Genomic DNA, 24,553 nt, shown 5'->3' with positions numbered 1-24,553 from the left:
TTCCAGGGGGTTGCTACAGACCAACAAAAAAATAAAACAAATAAAGCGGCATTATATTCGTCCGGGCCGAACTACCACCTCGGGTATAAGCAGTTGCGGTCAAAATAATAGCAGCGCAGCAAAATATAAATACTTATTGATTTTATTTTATAACGCGGACTTTCTTGCAATCCGACTGCCTTACCTATTTTTGTTGTACGTCAGTTCAATACTAAATAAGCTATAATATTGGTACATTTGTTGAAAGTGTTCAAGTTATTGTGACTATTTTAAAAAAGTGGCCGTATTGAGGCGTTCAAAATAATAACAGTGTTTAATAAATTACGGAAAATATCGTACAAATGTTGACATTTTTAATCTAAATTAAATTCAAACCAGTAAGGACGTTCAAAAGTCGGTCGGTGCCGACTGTATAATACCCTACACCTACCCTATAAGTCCAATGTTGAAGCTATATCCAATTCTGAACCAATTTTGATGCACCTCGGCGGATGTTTTCAGATGGGTTATTAAACAATACGTATTAAATTTAGAGCAAACATATTCAAAGCGGAATAACTACGGTTGACAAATGACAACATTATTGCAATTTACCCAAAATCTGACGAACATATACATGGGAGCTATATCTAAATTTTAACCCATTTCGACCAAACTCTACAGATATTGTGGTAGTCGTCGAAGAAAGCATTGTAGAAAATGTTGGCAAGATTTTTCTATAAATGCGCTTGCAGTGGCTCTTTGAGAGAAAATCGGGCGATTTACATATATGACAGCTATATCCAAATCTGTTCAACCGATGTTCAAATCGGTTGAACATATATGTGGGAGCTATATTCAAATCTGAACCGATTTTTTCCAATTTCAATAGGCTTTACTTCTAAGCCGAGAAACATGCCTGTGCCAAAGTTTAAGACGATCGGATAAAAAGTGCGACATGTACTTTGTACACAAATTACAGACGGACAAAGCTAAATCGAGCCGATCGGTATGCTTATCAATGGGTCTATTTCTCTTCTTTCGGAGTGTTACAAACAAAAACACTAAGTTATAATACCCTGTACCACAGCAGTGGTGTAGGGTTTAAACAGTTAAAACGTGACTCGTGTGTTGGATAAAAAGTTTATATCTTAAGAATAAACATAGAGAAAGAGTTCAATATTTACGGAATTTTTCTACAAAAATGAAAAGAAAAACATTATTACAAAAAACCAAGGTTAAAGCAAGACATGACAAATCATATGCGTCGCATACAACTAAGTGGTCGAAAAAAAAATGTAAATATAAGCATCCGCAATCCCTAAGGAATTATGACTGTATTTAGAGAGAGTGTTTGTCCATCCATATGCGTGGAAATTGTTCGCAGAGCATTACGTGATAATAACTTGTAAGCCCAAAGTCCAGCAAATTTTATACTTTTGAGAAAAATGCATATCACAGAGACATTACAGTTTATAAAACCTCACAATAATAGGCCATTTGAGAAATAGAGAAACATGCTGTGATTGGATGAATCAACAATTTTGTAGAACTTTAAACATTTTAGTTAGTTAGGTGGTTATGGTTATCTTTACCGACAGTAAAATTGCCATACGGGCAATAACAACCAGGGCGGTAAGGTCACGAACAGTCTTGCAGTGTAAGAAGGAGATTAACGGCTTCTCTGAGGATGGGAGAATCCGCATCGTTTGGTTGCCGGGCCATAACGGAGTAAGGGGAAATGAAAGGGCAGACAATTTGACGGTGAAGGCCAGAGGACTGCCGTCAGGTCGACGCAGTCCGAGTTAAGGGAGTGGGCGACGAATGCGCATGCAACATTGTGGAACAGCGAAACGGTCGGTAGGACGGCGAAAATCCTCTGAGGGGATCAGATCGTGAGAAGACAAGGCTATTACTGAAAGGAAGCAAAAAGGAGGTCAGTAAAGCTATTGGTATCATAACGGGACACATAGGAGTACGAGCTCACTTATGTAAAATCGGTGCGGCAAGTGATAGAATGTGTAGGGCATGCGGGGAAGATGATGAGACGTTGGAGCATTTCCTTAGTTATAAATTAAGGATTTGAAAATAATTAAAGATTTTGTAAGTAGCACGAAATTCCTAACTAAAAATTTTCTTTTTAGAGGTTACTTTATAGTTTTTAGAGCGCACAACAAACCGATTACTGGCTTAGGTGTATGTCCATAGTGCAATGGGGCGGATTAATATCTGCACCTTCTTTTCAGCCTAACCAAACCTAACCTAGGTGGTTATGGGACCCGAAAATATGTGAGACGTTCGTAGAAATTAATAATAAAGTCTTCGACATACAACAAAAATGGAAAAACATGGTCTGTCTTACAAAGGTGTTGGTCCTATATTTTGGTTCCGCAACATCGGGGATGCATCCCAATACATTGAAATACTCCAAAATATTATGCTCCCGTATGCGGAGAATGAAATGATTTCAGCATGTAAATTTCAAGAAGATAATGATTCGAAATACACCGATCTTTTAGCAATAAGGTGGTTTAAGGAAATAATAACGACCTTATGGAATGTGGGAATGTGTTACAGATCCGTTGGGGGTGCTTAGCACCCAAAGCTGACCCGCTGGCACTTTCTTTGCAAAAAGAAGAAACTAATTTTGTATTATTGAATTTTTTCTGAATGCCTTATTGCAAGAGAGCGGAAATATATGCACTTTTTCTAAATGGACTGATTTTGACCAACATTTTTATATAGGCATAGTTTATTGTAAGAAAACGCATTTTGAGTGCATATCTGAAATATACTTTTTTTAACAAAAAAAAAAAAAAATATATATATATACAAAATATAAGCAAAATGTACAAGCCGAATAAGATAAGTTCAGAATCTTAAAAATGTTAACGGCAAGTTTTTTAAGTATTTTTCTGGATGTAAATTTGTACCGATCTCCTGATTTAGGGTTTTAAGCCTATAAAAGCCGGATTTATTACCCAATTTCGCTGAAATTTGGCACAACTCGTCCAATTAAACTCCTTGATATTTGTGCCGAATATGATGTCTTCATATAGCCCACATATATACCGATCTCTCGATTAAGTGTATCAGGCCAATAAGAGCCGCATTTAATGCTTGATTTACTTTAAATTTAAAAGAAAGAGCTTTACTACTTCACTCGACATCTGAACCGAATATAGTCTATATCAACCATATTTAGTTATATTGGGTTGCCCAAAAAGTAATTGCAGATTTTGTAAAAGAAAGTAAATGCTTTTTTAATAAAACTTAGAATGAACTTTAATCAAATATACTTTTTTTACACTTTTTTTCTAAAGCAAGCTAAAAGTAACAGCTGATAACTGACAGAAGAAAGAATGCAATTACAGAGTCACAAGCTGTGAAAAAATTTGTCAACGCCGACTATATGAAAACTCCGCAATTACTTTTTGGGCAACCCAATATTAGGGCTTTGAGCCCCTATTTTTCAACACCCAGTTTTCAAATTTCACATAAATCGAGTAATGAATGAGAATATTATGGACCAAAGGCTTTAAATCGGGAGATCGGTCTATATATTAACTATATCCAAACATGACCCGATTAAGACTACATTCGGAAAAAATGTCGAGAGATATAACTCACAGTTTTAAATTTCTCGAAATCCCAGGCCTTTTGTGGATCCAGAACCTTAAATCGTGAGGTCGGTCAATATGTCAACTATAACCAAACATAGTCCGGTCTATATGAAAATTGCCACCGATGTTGAGGGGTGTAGTGTAACACACTGTTTAAAATTACAGCAAAATTTAATAATGAATGTGCCATTTAGGGACCCAAAACCTTTTATCGCGAGATCGGTCTATATGACAGCTATATCCATATGGTCCGTATGGTTCAATAATTGATTGCCAGATTCGTAATGTACTCTGAAATGTACCTTTCATTTGAGCCACATATTTTTCCGATCTGTCTGAGTCAGTATGGGGTGCGGTGTTACCCCAATAGCTTGATCGGAAATTTATGTTTTTTGTGTTATTTTAATCGTGCATACAAAAATTCTCTTAAATCATTTCACCCATTTTCGATATCTGGCGTATTTGATGTAAAACAAGTAAAAACGTCCTAAGTTCGACCGAGCCGAATCTTATATACCCTCCTCCATGGATCGCATTTGTCGAGTTTTTTCCCCGGCATCTCTCCTTAGGCAAAAAAAGGAAACAAGTAAAAGCGTGCTAAGTTCGGCCGGGCCGAAACTTATATACCCTCCACCATGGATCGCATTTGTCGAGTTCTTTTCCCAGCATCTCTTCTTAGGCAAAAAAGGATATAAGAAAAGATTTGGTTTGGACCACAATTAGATTACATGTTGGAGACCTGTGTAAAATGTCAGCTAATTCGAATAAGAATTGCGGCCTTTGGGGGCTCAAGAAGTAAAATAGAGAGATCGATTTATATGGGAGCTGTATCGGGCTATAGACCGATTCAGACCATAACAAACACGTATGTTGATGGTGGATGAGGTGATGAGGATCCGTCGAACATAATTTCAGGCAAATCGGATAATAATTGCGACCTCTAGAGGCTCAAGAAGTCAAGATCCCAAATCGGTTTATATGGCGGCTATATCAGGTTATTGACAGATTTGAACCCAATTTAGCACAGTTGTTGAGAGTCATAGCAAAACACTTTGTGCAAAATTTAATTCCAATCGGAGGCTTAAGAAGTCAAGACCCTAGATGGGTTTATATGGCAGCTATGTAAGATAATGGATCGATTTGAACCATACTTGGCACAGTTGTTGGCTCGTCGTGCAAAATTTCATTCCAATCGGATAAGAATTGCACCCTCTAGAGGCGCAAAAAGTCAAGACCTAAGATCGGTTTATATGGCAGCTATATCAAAACATGGACCGATATGGCCCATTTACAATACCAACCGACCTACACTAATAAGAAGTTTTTGTGCAAAATTTCACCGGCTAATTTTACTCATTCGAAAGTTAGCGTGCTTTCGACAGACAGACGGACGGACGGAAGGACAGACAGACGGATATGGCTAGATCAACATAAAATGTCACGACGATCAAGAATATATATACTTTATAGGGTCTCAGACGAATATTTCGAGGAGTTAAAAACAGAATGACGAAATTAGTATACCCCTATCCTATGGTGGAGGGTATAAAAATATTCAAAATATGCACTATATTCAAAGCATATGCAAAATATGCAAACATATGCAAAATATGCAAACATATGCAAAATATGCAAACATATGCAAAATATGCACACATTTTTTAAGCGTTTTGTAAATTTACATACAATGAAATAAATTTCTGCGTCTGAAAAATTTTTTTCCATTGCTTTAAAAAATATATGCATTTGCATATGTATCTGATGTCTTCTTACTTACGACAACTTTGTTGTGTATGTGATGCATGTATCACATATACAACAAAATTTAACGTCTTGAGTCCTCAAACGCATACATGGGTACTTCTCTACCATTGCTAACGTGTCCGAACGAGGGAAGTATGTTTACCTTGTCTTTAATCGCGCTTGAAAGAAGGAAAACTTAGAGGGCCCGTTTCGAACTCAGATATGGGCTCTACACTGTACCAAAATGCAAACAAATCTCGTTGATAGCTCGCAATCCGAGTAGTCAATCAAGAGCTTTAACAACAGCACACATTTGTCTATTTTTTAAAACGTTCTTTTGCTATTCCATATTTGAATGGAAGTATTTAACCATGACATGCTATTCGAACTCTCTTGGATGTTACTTTTGCGTATATCAGAACTCCGGTTCATTCGCAACTTGAATGCTCTTTTGATAGGAAACCCAAATTTTGTGAACTGTAAAACTGTTGACATTTCTATGATGTTCGGTGTGGCCTGTCAAAATTATACATACATTTCAAAATTCTCCAGCTTTGTAGCCCTGCCCAGCCCATCGGAGAGATATTGAAATGTAATTCAATATTAAACCAAAACCAAGACGTAAGAGAAAAAGGTAACAACAACAGAATAGTGATCACAACAAAATTGAATTGTAACCGATAGTTTGGTATTTTGTTTCAATTTCAACGGAAATTGAGCTATTGCCGCGCTTACTTCAAATACTTGTAGTTGTATGTGATATGGTGGTACGGCAGCATAGGCCAAGCGAATGAATCAATGAATGAATGAATGACTGACTGACTTCTTCACAAACAAGAAGTAGAAGAAAAGTGAAAAATTAAATTCAATTAAAAGTAAACAATCTCTTAACAAGGTGATATTGTTGTTGTTGCCGCCGTTGTTGCTGCTGCTGTCGTTGCTTTTGGTTTCTTAAGCTGTTACATTTGTGACTTTTTGCCTGTATTGCAGTGTGCGTCTTTTCGATTTTGGCCTTTTTCTTTCCACATTTCAGTTTGATCGACATTTGTGACATTTTCTTAGAGTTTGTTACGTTTTTTAATCGTTTAAGCGGCTTAAAGAAACCGAAAAAATCAACAGCGTTTACACAGTCTTCACCATAGCCACCATTTGCCCGTTTGGCTACATCCATCCCCCCATCGACCAACCTTCATCACTCTCTTCATTTGTTGACGATAAACACAAAATTACGGAACAACTTCAATACCAGCTATTCTTGAATGAATCCCAAAAGACGGCCTAAGTTGAGTTGCTGGTGCTGTTGGTAATGAAAAGCACTTTGGGATTCGTACTCCATGTGGTTAGTGAGAGGTTAGACAGAGGCAGAGTCAGCATAATTCGAACATTGAATTTGTTTGAGAGTAGAAAAAGATGTTTTGAAAACAAGTCGAGTAATTGTTCGATAAATGCGTAAAAACGTCGAAATCGCTTAGACAGAAGGACAGACTGAAACAGGCTTAAAGTCAGGTTTTCCATTCAAATCAACTGGTAGACGGAAACTCGTCTACCCGTTTTTTTTTTGGTAGCCATTGACCGATTTGATTGCTTACTCCTTGAAATCATAAAACACATGCGGCATTGTTGTTATGATACAAAACCAATCACAAAAAAGTTGAAGAACAGTGGTGCTTAACAATAAAATATATCAATGTAATCAAATAATGACAATATATTCGGGCTCATTTGCATTGCTTCAAGATTCGTCAGCAGTACTGATGTTAAAAATATAAGCCTCCGCGGAGGAATTAAATCATAAATCTAATCGATGCAAATTTGTTTAGGCCTTTCGTCAATCAGAACATATTTGGAATGACCAAATGAACGAGCAATATCTTACTGAGGCTAGTCATAGGAATGTCACAATCTCATGGCATGCCATTCATATGCTTTTAATTCTCTCAAAGCATCGATTGTTGTCTGCTAAACGACTTATATTGGACGAAATTTCAGTCTTCTGTGTCTTAAATTTTGATTTTTTTTGTTGCAATTTGCCAATTTTGTCACTTGGACTTTGGGATTTGATGTGAAGTTCGGAGAAAATATTTTGGGAAAGATTTTCCGGCTCGGAGTTATTGTATTTTCATTAGTAACAACATCTGTTGAATGTTTGCTTACACAAATGGGTATTCCGCTTATCTTTTTTAAACTTTCAAGCATGAAATGGGTACTCGTCTATTAGTTTAAGACACAATAAAGTACATATATTTATATTTTTGATCGCCATGATATATTAAGTGGATCAAGAGCATATAGATCCATCTGTGTGTAAGAATCACGCAAACTAACTGCCCCGAATTTTAACAAAAGCTTCTTATTGATGTAGAATAGTTGATGATCCAAATCGTCTCTTACTATGATAGCGCACGTGTAGGTCTGTCTTCATATTTGACATCCTGGAGCCTTTGAATGCGCAATTTTTTCTCATTGTGCACAAAGACTTTTGTTATTACTTCCAACCTACAAAAACCGATCTTCAGGGTTGACTTGTCAAAACCCTGAGCTTATAAGTGTATGTGGTCCAAAGAACATAACAAATCCTTGGTGGCGAGTATATAAGCGTCAATCAATTTCGGAGCAAGAAATGATATTGAGTGTGCACGCTATCCGCCCAAATGACTTCTGCGAGGAAGTTTAGTCCGAATATAACAGATAATCTAGAAATCAGAAAGAATATGAATTTGAATTCTTACATCAAAGTGTGATCATTTAGAATCGACTAATGCATTCGACTGGGCGAGTATATTTCATTTTAAGTCGTTAGACACAGACCTATGATTTTCTGACAATCGAAAAAGTTGTATGGGCAAAATAGCTTAAACCTGGGGTTATGACTTAAAAAGCAAAAAATCAACAATAGTTCTAAATTTCATTCAAATTTTACTTGAAAAGCACTCTCACACACTTAGAGCTTAAAAAATAACCGTTATTTAAATTTTTTTCATAAAGTATTTGTTTATTCATCAATAACTATCATGTCCCCTTCAAAGTTATCCCCCTCAGGTAGCTTTCCAATTTTTCCACTTTTTTCATTTTTTTCCAATCCTCGAAGCACTCCCGAAACGCACTTTTTAGTTACACAAAACATTTAATAACAGCTTCTTTGATCCATTTTATCGATTAGTAAAAAATCGAAGAGCACACCAAAACATGACTAACCTTTTTTCTGACAATCCAAAATGACTGATAAAACCAACATATATAACCGATATGTTTGACAAAATAAAAAATAACACGAAAATCAAACATACGTAACTCACGAAATTTGATAATAACGGTTATTTTTTTTTTATCCGACCTCAACAATAAATACGATAGCCTCCACATAATTTCACCATATCTCAGTATATTGTCATCTAAGGGCAATTGGAATCGGGTTTTCGTGAAATCAACATCAAGAAGCTGTAGTATCTTGTTTACACTTATTGCAAATCTAGATTTGCACGAGATTTCGGAAATCTCTTCTTTAGCAACGTTCATGTTCAGTGTGAGAATATCTACTTATTTGAGAATATATGAAGCAAATCTTATTCGAAAGTCGTTTTGTAATACGAAAAATTCAAATGCAACACTGGGATTGCAGTGACTTCCGGTTATTACCGGTATTTTCCCCAGCATTTTTTGAAACATCTAACATTTAATGAAATTATTAAATTTTGAAGTTGAATTAACAAAATGTTTTCAATAACAAAACCGCTTACAACATTAAAAATGCTGCAAAAAATTTTCAGAATTTTTATTTAGCTCAAAAATTCGAACTCCAAATCACTTCAAACGTAGTGTAAACGGGTTTGGGAGATTTGCTCAAATCCATTGCATTTGGGCTCTAGTGTAAACATTGGTTCTAGAAGTAACTGGTGCTCAAGTAATTCAGCTCACCAATTAAGGCACAAAAAACAGGAACTTTTCGATCAGTAACGAATTTTGACGGAAAGAGAAAGCATTTTTCTTGTTATTCGAAGTTTTTGAATCAGAAAAACGAAAGATCAAAATGGTATACGTTCATACGAATTCTTGTATTTTTAGAAAACAGAAAAAAAAAAAAAAATATATTTCTTTAGTTATGTTGTAGCCACCCCCAGGGAAAATATCTAGCTACCCTAATGTTCAAATCCCACACCAGGCCCTTCTGGATAGATTCGTAAGTAAATATAGCCTCCACATAAACCGATCCCTTGATAGAGTTCTCGATTCTCTATACATCTAAATTTTTATCCGATGTAATGGAATTTTACCAGCACGTTAAAGTAGCCTCCATAAAAATCAATCCTCTGTTATGACTCTTGAGGCTCTAAAAGAGTGAAGTTTTGAAATTCAACCAAGTCGGATAAAAATTTAGGCTTATAAGGACTGAAACGTCAAATAGGAGCTATATCTGTTTATGGACCCAATTGAGTTGTATTTAGTGAGGTGTTGGGGGTCATAAATAAACTTCTCGGAATAAACAGTAACTTGTTATTGGAGCCATCTACATAGGGTTTGGTGTGGGGTTAGAGGTCATAAGAATATCTCTCATGCCGAATTACAGCGAGTTTGGACAAACACTAGGGCTTTTAGAAGGACTTAAAAAGTCTGTACAAAACTTCAATTGGATAGCTGTTTTTTTTTTTTGGATCCACAACAAGGCAATGTTTAATAAAAATTACAGTACAGGTTTACGAGTATAGGTACATTCATACATCCGATTTGAAAAAATTACAAAAATATTGCAGAAACTACATGCGAATTAAAAACATACAAAAAAGTTATTAATAAGCATAAAGAAAGGAATAAAGCAAAGAAGACAAATCGTTTAGTTCAAGACAAAAATAATATTAAAAAAATTATAAATAAAGAAATATATAATCGTAAAAAAAACTAATTTTACGAATAAATGTTTAAGTCTTTTTTTTTGTTAAGTCTGTGCATTGTTCCAAAGACGCACGCGAGAGAGTCAAAACTGTATCCATAGAGGCAATTGGTATAGTTGGAGACATGTTGTGTTTTTCTTAAGCCATACACATAGTATTATGGCATTTAACGCAATATTTAATTTATGCCGACTGAGTGAGTCGCCATTACCAGAGAGTTCACAATCTTATAACAGCCCTGGAACTAAGATAGTTTTGGGCAAGAGACCTCATATTCGCGGTGTGAGTGAATGCTTAAGCCATAGTGTACCTAGTTTTGTAAAAGTTGGTCCAACGGCTGCATTAACATAATTCGTCCAACTTAGTGAACTGTTAAATATTATTCCCAAATTCTTCACAGTAGGGACTACCTGAACTTTTCCATTCAACATATACGTCGATATTTTGCAAGGAGATTTTCCTATTCTTGTGTTTAGTTAAACTTTTTGATTTGCTAAGGTTTATGAAGGACCCGAGCCCATTAATCATTCAGATGGCTACTCAAGCAAATTTGAACGTCGTCTGCATACATATTCACTCGACTGTGAGTTAGTTAGTCAGGAAGATCGTTAGCATATATTGAAAATAAAGCAGACCAATAATCGATCCTTGAGGAACTCCTTTTCCTACTGGTAATGATTGCGATCTCGAGGTCCCTACGGATACCGATTATGATCTTTAAGTGAGGTAGGACATTAGCAGTTTAGTAGTCGTTGTAGAAAACCCGCAAAATGACGAAGTTTGAAGAAATGATTCTGGTGACCAACGGTATCGAACGCTTTCGAGTGATCAAGGTTTGATTGCTTCAGACTGACTAACGGACATGGTTAGATCGACGATAAAAAATATGCATATATAATTTTTAGATTATTCGGGATGTTATAACCGGAATGATTAAATCTTTTCGTTTGTAACATCATAAAGTAGGGAAAACAAATCAATTCCAAGTAAAGGAACTATTATAAGTAGCATATTTGCTTTTACTTTTTTCATAGCAATTTTTCTAAAAATTTGACTATCTACCCACTGTGCATTGTGCAAATGTGTTGGCAATGTTATTTAAAGAATACCCCAAAACTTCATCAATGAAATGGTATCAATGAACTTGTTCAATGTTCGAATCTTAATTGAGAATTCGTTGGAGGGGTTTCTTCAAAAAACCTACCTTTTTGGTTTTGTAATTACTTCTGTTTTACTTTGTAATGAATTTGAATTTTTCTGAAAATCATTTTGGGTATCGTAGAAAGTGATCACGCCTATTTGTTGAGTATAATGTATTGTCATAATGCTCAGATTTGTAACAGTTTAAACTCATTTGACTACCGGATCTGTGGCATGCAGCACTTGTTTTCCACAACAGGAATAAATTACAAAGCACCCAATATAGAAAGTGTGTATGCGAAGCATTTTTAATGCATTTTGAACGGATGCTGATGTTACAAGGCATTTTTTAAATTTCGTTATTGACGTAATATCGGTTATCTTTTCATTAAGACGACAGGTGAAGTGCGCATGCGTGAATGAAATAAATTTACGAAATAAGTATGAGTGAGTTCAGAGTAGTGGAAATAATTATTAGGATGAGTTACCCCCCATTGCATGTTTTTAATGAACCTTTTTAATTTTTATAATTTAATAACGGAAATTGGATTTTTGTTTATGTTTGATAAATACATTAAAGGTGTTTGATATGAACAACGAATTTTGGTTTTTAGTTCAAGAGTAAAACCTCATAAAATCTTGCCTGTATAAATAACATTGAGTTAAAACATTTGCCAGTAGATTTTGATGAGAAATGGTAACGAACCGATTCGAACTCCTTTTTGAGATAGATAACTGTAAACCGAATAAACCGATTTAAGTTTTTCAAATTTTAAAAAACCAGATTAACCTGTTATTTCCTCTAAAAGTATAACAATTTAAATTTGTACAAAATAACCTTAGATGAATTCAAAAATTTAATTGCATATCCCCATTTCAGTTTCCGAGACAATATTGATTGAGCTGTTAAGAGGAAAAAATTTGAAGGACATATTTTTTAAACAAAATCTGTGTAAGGAAAAAAATTTGCAATAAAAAATGTTTTTAAGACAAAAAATGATGCAATTTTCATAACAAGAGAATTTTGATCAAATTTTCTTTTCAGGCAAAATTTTTTAAATAATTGTTGACGAAAAAATTTTGAAAAAATCACTTCTATTAAATGCACCACCCAAAGGTGGGGGTATATTCAAGATGGGGTAACATATCGAAATATCGATTTCCGACCTTACCAAGTACACATATTCGTCGTAAAATTATAAGACGATCTAGCCATGGCCGTCCATCTGTGATACTCACGCTACAGTCTTTAAGAATTAAGATATTGAGCTGAAACTTCGCACAGTTAATTTTTTATACCATAAGCAGATTAAGTTCGAAGATGAGCTATATCGGACTATGCTGATCTCGCGATTGAAGGTCCTATGCCCATAGACGCCGCATTTATTACTCGATTTCACTGCAATTTGGCACCGTGATTTATTTGAGATAGTCAACAACTTTATATACCTCGGCACTGCGTAACCGAAACGAATGACACCAATTTTGAAATAAAGCGAAGAATAATACTGGTAAACAGATACTACTTTGGATGAAGCAAACAGTTTCAAAACAAAGCCTCATCTCGACAGATGAAGATTACACTATACAAGACACCGATCTAGCTGTGTTGTTATACGGTTCCGAGACATGGGTACTTATGAAAGCAGACGAGGCAGTGCTTTGAGTGTATAAGAGGCAGATTTTTCTTTTGAAGCTATCACGAAGGTACATGCAAACCGAGACCGCCAAAAGCCCGATGGAAAGATCAAGTGGTAAGAGAGAGACACGTCGAAACTTGGTGTCAAAGATTTTGGAAGGAGTGTAGAAGAGGCGCTTGGAACGCTATTCTACGTTCGGCTTATGGAAGAACACATATTCTGTCATCGCCAATTAAATAAAGTACATGCAAACCGAGACCGCCAAAAGCCCGATGGAAAGATCAAGTGGTAAGAGAGAGACACTTCGAAACTTGGTGTCAAAGATTTTGGAAGGAGTGTAGAAGAGGCGCTTGGAACGCTATTCTACGTTCGGCTTATGGAAGAACACATATTCTGTCATCGCCAATTAAATAAAGTATAATTTATTTGAGGACAACCTGCATCGAATATTGAACATATCTTGATATAGCCGCCATATAGACCGATCTCCCGATTTAAGGACTAAGGCCCCCAGAAGCCGCGTTTATTATCCGTTTTCGCTGAAATTTGGCCTGTAGGCCCAAAGTTTTTAACTGATTTCGCTTGAATTTGGTGGTTGTCTTAGGATCCTCAACGTCCTTATCGAATATGGTTCAGACTGGTCTAAATCTTGATATAGACTAAATCTTGATTTCTGAAATAAATCTTGATATATGAATCAAAAGAAACGTAAGATTTCTAATAGTTGTTTGAATGTGCCATTTTTTACAACTTCTTGAACCCCTGGAAGTCGCAATTTTTGTCTGATTTGTCTGAAATTTTGCTTGTAGTATTCTTTTATGATTTCCAACAATTTTGCCAAGTACGATCCAAATCAGTTTATAACTTGATCGGTCTGTCGATCATCCTTGTGGGGTTCCTAGAAGCTTTAATTTTTGCTGGTTCGACAAAGCTTTGGTATGAGGAATAAAATTATCCCCTTCAACAAAATTTATTTTGTAAAATTTTTTAGCTGAGTCCATGGTGGTGGGTTCCCAAGATTCGGTCCGACAGAACTTAGCACGCTTTTACTTGTTTTTATACCCACCACCGAAGGATGGGGGTATATTTATTTTGTCATTCCGTTTGCAACACATCGAAATATCCATTTCCGACCCTATAAAGTATATATATTCTTGATCAGCGTAAAAATCTAAGACGATCTAGCCATGTCCGTCCGTCTGTCCGTCTGTCTGTTGAAATCACGCTACAGTCTTTAAAAATAGAGATATTGAGCTGAAATTTTGCACAGGTTCTTTTTTTGTTCATAAGCAGGTTTAGTTCGAAGATGGGCTATATCGGACTATATCTTGATATAGCCCCCATATAGACCGATCCTCCGATTTAGGGTCTTAGGCCCATAAAAGCCACATTTATAATCCGATTTCGCTGAAATTCGGCACAGGGAGTTGTGTTAGGCCCTTCGACTTCCTTCGTTAATTTTGCCTAAATCGGGTCTTGGGCCCACAAAAGCTATATTTATTATCCGATTTTGATGAAATTCGGGACAGTGAATTGTGTTAGGCCCATCGACATCCTTCGTCAATTTGGCCCAGATCGGTCCAGATTTGGATATAGCTGCCATATAGACCGATCCTCCGATTTGGGGTCTTAAGCCCATAAAAGCCACATTTATTATCCGATTTTGCTGAAGTTTGGGACAGTGAGTTGTCTTAGACCCTTCGAAATCTGTCTTCAATTTGCTCCAGATCGGTTCAGATTTGGATATAGCTGCCATATAGACCGATTTCCGGATTTAAAGTTTTGGGCCCATAAAATGCTCATTTATTGTCCGATGTCGCCGAAATTCTGGACAGTGAGTTAAATTAAGCCTCTAGACATACTTTTTCAATATCGCACAGATCGGTCCAGATTTGGATATAGCCGCCGTATAGACCGATATCTAGGTTTTAGGTTTTGGGGCCATAAAAGACGCATTTATTGTCTGATGTCGCGGAAATTTGAGACAGTGAGTTTAGTTAGGACCTTCGACGTCCTTCATCAATTTTGCCCAGATCGGTCTAGATTTGAATATAGCTGCCATATAGACCGATCTCTCGATTTAAAGTTTAGGGCCCATGAAAGAGGCATTTATTGTCCGATTTTGCCGAAATTTGGGACAGTGCTTTAAGTTAGGCTCTTCGACATTTTGATGCAACTTGGACCAAATCGGTCCAGATTTGGATATAGCTGCCATGTAGAGCGATATCTCGATTTAAAGTCTTGGCCCCATAAAATTCGCATTTATAATCCGATAGCACTGAAATTTGACAAAGACTAATGTTAGGCTTTTCTACATCTGTGTCGTATATGGTTCAGATCGGTTTATTTTAATATATATCTACTGTACTTATTAGTATGTGGTCCAAATCGGAACATATTTTAATATAACTGATATGGGACATAAGTTATGAATTTTTCACCGAATTTTGATGAAAGGCGGTTTACATATATACCCGTGGTGGTGGGTATCCAAAGTTTGGCCCGGCCGAACTTAACGCCTTTTTACTTGTTTTGTTATGTGCAGGGCAGCATTCATATGTTCTCTCTAGGCGTTCATAAAATATATCGTTGGTTTGTTTAGTAGTGGTATCCTTGGCTTCTGTCGGGACATGGGTACAGATAAAACTAATACTATTAAAGAATTTGGCTTTAATGGGGATTGTGGCTAGTCTCTTATCCACTGGAGTTAACCTGGAGACAAGGTGTTTCAGTCTCCGACTTACCACAGTCAAAATCAAGCCTCGTATTATAATTTGGTGTAACGCCTCACCCGATTCACCGCACTTCCTGTAAGGAGGCTATGTGTGCTTTGTACTTTTCCAAAACCTTCGTATACTGTACATCTTCTCTGTAAAGACTCTAATCATTCTGGGCGCAGATCGTGGTCCTTATTTCGGTTGTAGGGGTCGTTAACGTAGGAGATTCCGTTTTTACCATTATTTGTTTTCTTAAAGTAGCTGTTGAGTTTTCCGGCTGCGGGTGTATGTATAGCCACAGTGTATTGAGTGTATTGGGAGATGGGCGGCCACTGAGCGACTTGGATTTGAAAATATATATCAGCTACGTGTTCTACTCTAAAATACCACTTATATGTGCCTCATATTGCAATGGTCAGCAAATACTTCCTATTTGGATGGTGTTATTGGGATGGGATGACCCCATAGACATTTTACCCGAATATTGATATCAGATTCGTGCTTTACTTCCAAAGACCTTTCATTTCAGCCCCATATTGGTATGGTCGCAAATTTGTCCTTTTGGGGATGTTCTGGGGGATGGACGCCCCCCCAAATACTTGGTCGCACATCTGGATATCAGATTAGTATTCTACATTCGAATACCTTTTACTTAAGCCCCATATTGCCATGGTCAGTAAATAAGTCCTGTTTTGGGAGTGTTTTCGGGAAGGGGTGGAACCCCAGAAACTTAGTCCCACATATGGAAATCAGATTCGTATTCTACTCGCCAACACTTTTCATTTGAGTCCCATATTGCCATGGTCGGTAAATACGTCCGATTGGGGTTGTTCCCCAAACACTTGGTATTGGTAGGTTACTATAAAAGAGCACACAAAATTTCGCTTATATCGCACCACCCATCTCCGAGATCTGGCGTTTCTGAAAATCAGGGTAAGGGGAAGGATCCGCCCCCACTTCAGATATCAAAAAATGTAGTATCCTATTTTCACCACGGGATCATTATGCACCATCTGCGAAATTTTCAAGAAAATCGGTTCAGCCGTTTCTGAGTCTATAAGGAACACAAACAAACAATTTTGCTTTGTACTTCACTCTTAGCTTTATTTAATTTTAGCTCATTTTAAAATTTTAACAAGTAAAAAGGCTTTAAGTTCGGCCGGGTCGAACTTTGGATACCCACCACCTCGGGTATATATGTAAACCACCTTTCGTCAAAATCCGGTGAAAAATGCATACCTTATGCCCCATAACAGCTATACCGAAATATGTTCAAATTTGGACCAAATACTTATAAGTACAAGTCATAGTTCAATTGTGTAAAAAAATAGCAGTCTTTTAAGTAGCTATATTTAAAAATAAACCGATCTAAATCATATACGACACGGATGTCGAAAATGAGCCTTTTATGGGGCCAAGATTTTAAATCGAGATATCGGTCTTCATGGCACCTATATCCAAATCTGGATCGATCTGTGCCAAGTTGAAGAATAAAGTCGAAGGTTCTACACAACTCACTGTCCCAAATTTCAGCATAATCGGATAATAAATGTGGTTTTAATGGGCCAAAGACCCTAAATCGGAGGATCGGTCTATATGGCAGCTATATCCAAATCTGGACCGATCTGGGCCAAATTGAAGATGGATATCGAAGGGCCTTACATAACTCACTGACCCTAATTTCAGCAAAATCGGATAACAAATGGGGCATGGGCCTAAGACCCTAAATCGGCGCATCGGTCTATATGGGGGCTATATCAAGATATAGTCAGATATAGCCCATCTTCGAACTTAGCCTGCTTATGGACAAGAATCTGCGCAAAATCTCAGCTCAATATCTCTATTTTTAAAGACTGTAGCGTGATTTCAACAGACAGACTAACAGACGGACGGACATGGCTAGATCGTCTTAGAGTTATACGCTGATCAAGAATATATATGCTTTATAGGGCCGGAAATGGATATTTCGATGTGTTGCAAACGGAATGACAAAATGAATATACGCCCATCCTTCGGTGGTGGGTATAAAAATGATCTACATATACCCATAACTGTGTTGGAGACAAACCTCATTTGTGTATCTCCATAAGTTTTCGTTCACTTATGCTATGATGGCCTGTGATCACTTGTTTTGTTCGATTGTAGGAAGTAATTTTTCATAGAACACATTTAACATCATAAAAAGCTTTAATGCTTGGCAATAACAACAATGTGTTGGCTCGGTTCTAATTACAAATTCCATAAAATTCTGAACACAATAAAATCAGAGTTAACCAGTTAAGTTGGACGATAGATTACCGAACAATCACAACAAAGACATTTACACATGTCTCAGAGGCGAAACTTCCACAACAAAACAGATAATCCATTAAAACCTTTCGAAGTTTGAATGGAGGACAAATGAAACTGACTCCCATAACACGTCCACTGCTCATTCGTCCATTAATGACTGGAGTGTGTGAGTGATTGCATTAATGAATGGCTGAATGAATGAATGTGTGGTTGTTTTATTTTTTTTTAAGTTAAACAACAACATACAAACAAAGATGTGAATGTGTTTTATTAGAAATATTTTCGTATTCGAAAAATGTTGTGTTAGCAATTCAATCACAAAGCAGACAACATTGTGAATGCGACCATAAATGGAACCGCACAGCCACGAAGCAACTTTGTTGCGTATCGTGGCCCCTACAATGTTTGATGCTGATGTTGGTGAAATAATTTGAACAATTTATGGAAAATTGTTAAAATAATAACAAAAGGTCCGTTAACAATGGTAGCTCATAATGGGAACATTGGCATGTGGGAGTGAGTGTTAGGAGGATTGGTAACTCCATAAAACTTATATGGATCGTAAATCTTAAATTTATGGAGCGAAATTTTTACGATAGATAAAAATAAATCTTTGGCTTAAATGCCAACCAATCGATCTGTTGAAATTTCTAACGTTAATAAAGATAAGCTAAGTAAAAATTTTATTTATGAATTTATGATACCCACACTTATTGCAGTGGTTCGAAACAAATCCATGTTTTGGTCTTAGCGCACTTGTCACAGTGGACCTGCAAATACATATGTGATTTCTATTTTTAATTCCATATTCCTTCTGGCACTTTTGAGTCTATACATATATAGATTGATATATATTCTTGAACAATTTGACGCTCAATTTCAATCAAATCACGTCTGCACGTTCGTCTGTTAAAAGCATTCTATCTTTTGATTAGGATTGTAATTGGTCCAAATCAAACCGTGTTTAGTTAAATTTGCCCTTGTCGCAGATCCCTCAATGAGATGACCCAAAGGGATATCCCCGAGAATTATAATGCAAACGTGGGTATGCCTCCTGCGACATGTAAGTTAATTCTTCGAGATAGAGCCCATAGGGCAACGGATGACAGGTGGTCATGAATTGGGGCCTGTGAAATTTTCAAGTTTATGTGGCCCAATCTTAACTTGAAGATGGCTATTGTTGTACCGTCCTTGGCTGGAACTGAACTCTCACTTAACGTGTCCGTCCGATTGGAAAACATGCTGATAGACTGAAGTTAAAAACTATTTCAGCAGTAGCTGTGAGAAATTTCCTTTTTTTCCCTTTGAGGACTTATTAGAATTACTGTATGATAAGTTATAAGGTTTTTAAAGCAATGTTCCGGGTTCAACAGTAGGAGCTAGAAGACATATTTATTTACCCGTTACTGTGGCATCAGTGGAATAAAACGTCTTGGTGAGTCTGATTGCAGATTGGCACCATTAACATAGAAAGGCTTCTAGAAGATGGACTTAGCCTCCCCAGAAAAACCTACCCCTCAAATTTTGGGTTTTGTTTTTTATTTTAACGAATTTAATAAAACAAGTAAAACGTGCTCAGTTTGGCCGAATCTTGGGAACTTATCACCAATGGATTCTACTAAAAATGTTCCCAAATGAATTCAATTGAAGCCAGAAATCCGAAGCGGATTTGTTTTGTCGCTATACTTTGTAAGATTTTGTTTCGCTCCGAAGTTAGATTAGGTTAGGTTGAAAAGAGGGTGCGAATATTAGTTGGCCCCATGCCACTACGGACAAACATTTAAGCCAGTAATCGGCTACGTCAGTAATGTTACTTACCAAATCCCTGCGACATTCCATGCCCCTAAGTTGGTTCATATCTGGTATTGTGTCATATTGTGTTATATGACATCCATATCAGGTTATTGTACAATTTGGACCATACTTCGCACCGATATTGGAAATCATTACAGTGCATTACATGAAAAATTTAAACCAAATCGGCAACAATTGTGTCATACATGGCCATAAATTTTAAAATCGAGAGATCGGTTTATAACAGAGATATATCTGGTTATGATCGCGTTGAACCATGCTCTCAAAGGATTTTAGTTAAATAAAAAGGATTAAAGTCAATTCGAAGGAACATTTTATATGGTGGCTATGTCCAATTTTGAACCGATATGGTCCATTTGCCGTGCCCAACGACCTACACCAATAAGTAGTATCTGTACAAAATTTCAAGCGTGTTGCTGTATTCGTTCGATCGCTATTGTGATTTCCGCAGAAGGAGGGACAAATGACATGTACAAATCGACTAAGAATGTCCAGACGATCGAGATTAGTGGGTATAATAAATAAAGGTATGGCTAAACCAGTAAGAAAAGGCTAAAGTCGGGCGCAGCCGCTATATTATACTTTACACCAGCGAGCCTTGCTACTACTTTCAATAAATAGAACCTATGACTAAATCCAGCCAGGCTTTAATTTTGTGTACCTACTGAAATACCGAATAGAACAGCAATATTATTTTACGATAGGATCTAAAGTTTGGCTACTGCGATCTTGAGGACGAATGGTACAAATGTGTCTGATTTTGTTTTTTTGCTCTTAAATCCACATTTATTAATGGATTTTTGAAAATTTGCATTTAATCGATAGGGAAACACTGATGGGACATATATGTCCCATTCGTCCTCAAAGTTAACTAAAATGGTAAAAATCAGTCTTTGACTTGTTCCTATATATGCATTTAAAAGAGTTACATATAAATTTTTAGTTCATAAAAAAAATAGTTAATAGACAAATCAATAAAATTAACTAAATTAGAGTGTTTAATTGTTTAACGAGGTGCAATTTCCTGTTGGAATGGTTATTATTTCAGTAGCTAACGTAATTGCAACTACAAATCTTTTAAAACAGTATCAGCGTTAAAGTTCAGATAATGAGAGCGAGTTTTGCAAAGGGTTACAAATGGTTAGATGCCATCTTCCTTTATTTTATGTAATAGAATAGAGCTGTTGAAAAAGTGTGTCGCGAAATAAATCTAACCCAATAACTGTCGGGTCAATCCCAATTTTCAATATTTTTTACTTGCCAAGGCGAGCATTTAAGGCGGAAAATCTTTTTTATGCTCACCGCCATATGATGGGAAGAATATTTTTACTCGTCTGGCCTCTAAAAATGGATTTCCTACCATATATGATAAATGTTCCTGATGTTTTTTTAAATTCTTAGACGATTCATTTGTCCTCCGTCTATCGAAATAATGAGCTTACGAGCGAAAAAAGCTTTTAGCTTTTAATTTTGTACAGATATATTAGTATATCCCAAAACCACCAGATTTCGCTCTTTGAGCATCTATGGGCCTTTATATTTATCTAATTTGGCTGGAGTTTACCATTCATAATACACTTAAAGTCTCAAATACCCAAACCAGATACGGCTGAGATATTTATAAATAGATAGAGCCCCGAATTTGCTTCTTGAGCCTCCAAATAACTAGGTTTTTTCGGATTTGACCGATTTGTCATACTTTTACAGGCTTTTTTGCCAAATACCTCAAATTTAATTTTATCATTTAATAAATGTTGTTTCAGAAAGGAAAGTTAATAAATTAAGTATTCCGTATAACTAGTAAATGTATAGATGTTATTTTTTTTTCATCAAATGCTTTTATACGTTTCATTTTAACGCTCGCTGTATACCCTTACAACAAATCGCGCATGAATTGTTTTTGTGGTGATTTCATCTCTGGCAATCTAGTCTGTCTTGACGATCCGATTTATTCTGAATTTTAAGCAATATTCGACAACAATTTCCTACCCAAATGTTTAACTTTCAGGACGAATGGGACATATATGTCCCATTTTTTTTTCATAGACGGAGCAAAATTTTAACAATTTTGGCGACACTTTACTTGGTAGATTGGACTATTTTAAGAAGGAATTTGCAATAAATCAAAATTTTATAGAGCCGTTAATTCTTTGTCCTCAAAGGGTTTACAATAGGTCTTGGTCTTCTCCTTCTTAGCGTTGCAAACAAATGGACAAAGGCATAGTACCCTGTTCCTTGGTTGTGGTGTTGAGTATAAAAAGTGCTCATTGTATAATTTTTCAAAAATTAATCTCGATTAGGCAGAGATCCGAGCGATCACGGAATGCGTGTGGTGGTGTGGTTTTAACGCGAGGGCGTCGGGAATGAGAAAACAGACGATATGGCAGTGAAGGCCATAGAACTGCCGTCAATAAAATTGGTTAACCCGAAGCCTTTCGGGTCGACCCAGTCCGAGTTAAGGGCGTAGGCAAAGAACGCCCATGTAAGACTGTAGAACTGCGAAACGGTCGGTAGGATGGCATTGCCTGGCTTTCGCGGCTAACAGATACCGGCACTTAGGTGGCGACACAACACCTGACATGAACCAAATCAGGGGCGTGGCATGGGAAACAATTAAGGATTTTATAAGTAGCACGGAATTCCTAACTTATATTTTCTTTTTCGAGGCACAACAAGCCGAATAATGGCTTAAGTGTATGTATATAGTTGCATGGGGCGGATTAATATCCACACCTTCTTTTCAAACCAAACTAACCTAACATAATCTCAAAGAAGAAAATCTAAGTCAGGAATTATGTGCTAATAATAAAATCCCTAATTGTTTTCCACACCACGCCGCTACGTCGGTTCAATGACATAGGAAATGCTCCAACGTTTCGTCGACTTCTATACATATCCTACACATGCTATCAATTGCCGCATTTAGTTTGTACAAGCCTCCTATTTTGTATAGCCTCACGAACCGGATCTCTCCATAAGATTTTGTCGTACTACACCTAAAAAAATAATTCGTTTCACATACAAGAAATTTTCGCCAAATAAACTTCTTTTGTGAAAAACCTTGGACTTTGTTTACTATATAGGTAAATGTGTTTTTGCGAGAAATTCTTTCTCGAATTTGTGACAACTTTTTACAAATTATAAACATATATGAGTTGATAATTCGATAATTCGAAACCTTGATAATTGATAAGTTGATAATTCGAAACCTTTTTTGGATTTATTTCGATGCTATGATACACAATTATATTAAAACAAGTAAAAGCGTGCTAAGTTCGGCCGTACCGAATCTTATATATCCTTCACCATGGACGGCATATGTCGAGCTCTTGCCACGGTATCTCTTTTTAGGTAAACAAAGGATAAAAGAAAAGAATTGCTATGTTATTGGAACATATCAAATTATGGTTCATTTCGGACCATAATTAAACTGAATATTGGAGACGAAGTCGAGTAGAAGTCATTGTGTAAAATTTCAGCCAAATCTTGTAAGAATTGCGCACTTTACGGGCTGAAGAAGTAAAATAGAGAGTTCGGTTTATAGGGGAGCTGCATTAGGCTATAAACCGATTCATGCCATTTACACGACACGTATGTTAAAGGTCATAAGAGAAGTCGTTGTATAAAATTTCAGCTAAATCGGATAATAATTGCGCCCTCTAGTGGCTCAGGAAGTCAATACCCCAGAACGGTTTATATGGAAGCTATATAAAGTTATGGACCGAATTGAACTATTCTTAGCACAGTTGTTGAAAGTCATAACAAAACATCTCATGCAAAATATCAGCCAAATCGGATAATAATTGCGTCCTCTAGTGGCTCAAAAAGTCAAGACCCCAGATCGGCTTATATGGCAGTTATATCAGATTATGGATCGATTTCAACCATACTCTGCACAGTTGTTGGAAGTTATAATAAAACACCTTATGCAAAATTTCAGCCAAATCGGATAATAATTGCGTCCTCTAGTGGCTAAAGAAGTCAAGACGCTAGATCGCTTTATATGACAGCTATATCAGGTTATGAAGCGATTTGAACTTTTCTTTGCACACTTATTGAATGCCATAACAAAACACCCCATGCAAAATTTCAGCCAAATCGGATAAAAATTTTGTCCTCTAGTGGCTCAAGAAGCCAAGACCCCAGAACATAGTTATTGGAAGTCATAGCAAAACACGTGGTGCAAAATTGCAGCCTAATCGGATAGGAATTGCGCACCCTAGACGCTCTGGAAGTCAAGACCCCAGATAGGTTTATATGACAGCTATATTTGCCTAAAAAGACACACCGGGCATTGAACTCGACAAATGCGATCCATGGTGGAGGGCATATAAGATTCGGCCCGGCCGAACTTAGAAAGCTCTTACTCGTTATGAGAACTATTCGTTTTATGGTTAAACAAATGTTCCGATTTGTGCTGATTTTTTCCAATTGGAGCCCTGACCACCAGTCGCTGCAGCTCCGGCATGGGTGGCGGAGTCTCTGCTGGCTTTGTCCATCAGATGTGATGTTTATCTGGATGACCTCCAGCTTCTTGGGAGTGGGTGCTAAGTCGGTTACTTTCAATACTTTCACCTACCGACTCTCCGATGTGATTGATTTCTAAAGACTAGTAAAAATATTATTGTTAGCCGTCACGTAATGTCTCAATCGGCTTATTATTGGATATAGTTTTCATAGTGCCCTTTTTGTGCTCATTGAGTGAATATATATTTTTC

At 36.7% G+C, this 24,553-nt stretch overlaps 1 protein-coding gene across 1 annotated transcript in view; it reads left to right on the top strand.

Moving 5' to 3' along the window:
• LOC106093929 (homeobox protein B-H2-like) overlaps positions 1-24,553 on the top strand; it is a 91,418-nt gene that overhangs the window by 4,117 nt on the left and 62,748 nt on the right. The window lies entirely within an intron of this gene.

The sequence above is a fragment of the Stomoxys calcitrans genome, chromosome 4, assembly GCF_963082655.1.
Source record: "Stomoxys calcitrans chromosome 4, idStoCalc2.1, whole genome shotgun sequence".
Classification (NCBI taxonomy): Eukaryota; Metazoa; Arthropoda; class Insecta; order Diptera; family Muscidae; genus Stomoxys; species Stomoxys calcitrans.
Note: the sequence above shows the minus strand (reverse complement) of the source record. Positions and strands in the feature narration are given on the sequence as shown.